At 43.4% G+C, this 2,409-nt stretch overlaps 1 protein-coding gene across 1 annotated transcript in view; it reads right to left on the bottom strand.

Moving 5' to 3' along the window:
- Nucleotides 1-2,409, bottom strand: part of Taf1 (TAF1 RNA polymerase II, TATA box binding protein (TBP)-associated factor, 250kDa) — an 87,542-nt gene that overhangs the window by 74,032 nt on the left and 11,101 nt on the right. The gene's annotated exons all lie outside the window — the stretch shown is intronic.

Below are 2,409 nucleotides of genomic sequence, written 5' to 3'. Positions count from 1 at the left end.
CGGTGGCTCATGCCTGTAATCCTAGCTACTCAGGAGGCTGAGATCTGAGGATCATGGTTCAAAGCCAGCCCAGGCAGGAAAGTCTGTGAGACTCTCATCCAATAAAACACTAGAAAACCGGAAGTGGTGCTGTCGCTCAAGTGGTAGAGCTGAAGAGCTGAGGGACAGTGCCCAGGCCCAGAGTTCAAGCCCCACAACTGACCCCCCCAAAAAAAAGAAAGGAAAAAAGAAAAAGCCAAGCAAGAAAAACTAAGGCCCTAACTTCAAGACAGTTTGGCACATGCACATACGTACACATGCATGCACAACTGTGTGCATGCACATGCGTGCACACATGCATACACACACTATAATAGACAATTTTAGCAGGCATTTTGAGAGCTAGACATTTTGAGACATTCTGCCCGTAATACTGAAAGCTTATCATCCCAGCACATAGGATGTTGCAATAAAAGGACAAAGAGTTCAAGGCATAGAGAAGTACAAGTTGTCATGTCGAAAACGAGCTTTACAACGTTGGTGTGGGGGGGAGGGGGAGAGGATTGGGTGGGGAGGTGGGGGGGGAGGCTGGGAAGGGATGTGAAGGGTAAACAAAGGAGGAGGCTACAATGCTTGATAAGAAATGTACACATTATCCTGCCCATGTAATTGTAACCCCTCTGTACAGTATGTTCACAAAAAAAATTTTTTTAAAAAGAGTTCAAGGCATAATAAAATTCTGTTTTCTAAAGAAAATTTAGACACCTTGAGCTTTTTTCTAGATCAAAATTACAGAAGCAATGTAGGTTAACTGAAAAAAATTGTGAGGAATGCCGATATATATAATTTTTAAAAATTGAAGCTGTCTGTAATATAACATTACAAACTGAAAATATCCATTGTAAACTCTTAATATACTATCTCTTATGCGGTTTTCTATTTATAGAGCCAGCTCTTTTCCATTTTTACTGTCATTTTGTTTTTAATTTCATTTAGAAATCCTAGCATTGGGCTGGGAAGGTGGTTCAGTGGTAGAGCGCTTGCCTTGCATGCATGAGGCCCTGGGTTTGATTCCTCAGCACCACATAAGTAGAAAAAATAAAGCCGGAAGTGGCGCTGTGGCTCAAGTGGTTGAGTGCTAGCCTTGAGCTGAAAAGCTGAGGGACAGTGCCCAGGCCCAGAGTTCAGGCCCCACGACCAGACCCAAAAAGAAAGAAAGGAAAGGAAAAGAAAAGAGGGAGGGATGGAGGGAAGGAGGGAAGGAAGGAAGGAAGGAAGGAAGGAAGGAAGGAAGGAAGGAAGGAAAAAAGAGCAAGAAAGGAAGAAAGAGAGAAAGAGAGAGAGAAAAAGAGAGAAAGAGAGAGAGAAAGAAAGAAAGAAAGAAAGACAGAAAGAAAGAAAGACAGAAAGAAAGAAAGAAATCCTAGCATTGGGCTGGTAATGTGGCTTAGTGGTAGAGTTGCTTGGCTAGCATGCATAATGCCCTGGGTTCAATTCCTCAGTACTACATAAACAGAAAAAGCTGTAAGTGGCACTGTGGCTCAAGTGGTAGAGTGGCTAGCCTTGAGCAAAAAGAAATGCAGGGACAGTGCCCAGGCACTGAGTTCAAGCCCAGGACTAGCCAAAAGAAAAAGAAAAAAAGAAACTCTAGCATCCCTGTGGATTTTTTTCCCATTTTTATGAAACATCAAATATGCTTTTTGTTTCATATCTTCTATTCTTCTAATTTTATATGCTTCCTATGTCATTAGACATTTTGGTAAGAACTTTGAAAATAACACAGAAAAGTATCTAAGTGGAAAAGACAGTATAGCTGGGCACTGATGGCTCATACCTGTAATCCTAGCTACTCAGGAGGCTGAGATATGAGAACTACAGTTCAAAGCCAGACCAGGCAGGAAAGTCCGTGAGACTTGTATCTTTAATTAGCCACCAGAAAACTGGAAGTGACATTGTGGTTCAATTGTAGAATGCTAGCTAGCCTTGAGCAAAATAGCTCAAGGAAAATGGCCAGGTCCTGAATTCAAGCCCCATGACTAAAAAAAAAAATGACACTAATATAACATTGCATATAAAAATGAACTAGGAGGCCTGGGAAGGTGGCTCAGTGGTAGAGTGCTTGCCTTGCATGCATGAGACCCTGGGTTCGATTCCTCAGCACCACATAAGCAAAAAAAGAAAAAAGCCAGAAGTGGTGCTATGGCTCAAGTGGTAGAGTGCTAGCCTTGAGCTGAAGAGCTGAGGGACAGCGCCCAGGCCCAGAGTTCAGGCCCCATGACCAGACCCCCCCCAAAAAAAAGATAAAAATCAACTAGGGGGCCAGGCGCCAGTTGGCTCATGCCTGTAATCCTAGCTACTCAGGGGGCTCGTGGTTCAAAGCCAGCCAAGACAGGAAAGTCCTTGAGACTTTTTTTTTGGGGGGGGGGGGGG

Source organism: Dipodomys ordii, unplaced genomic scaffold (assembly GCF_000151885.1).
Source record: "Dipodomys ordii isolate 6190 unplaced genomic scaffold, Dord_2.0 Scaffold142, whole genome shotgun sequence".
Lineage (NCBI taxonomy): Eukaryota > Metazoa > Chordata > Mammalia > Rodentia > Heteromyidae > Dipodomys > Dipodomys ordii.
The sequence above is the reverse complement of the archived record's forward strand: the minus strand, read 5'-3'. Positions and strand labels throughout refer to the sequence as shown.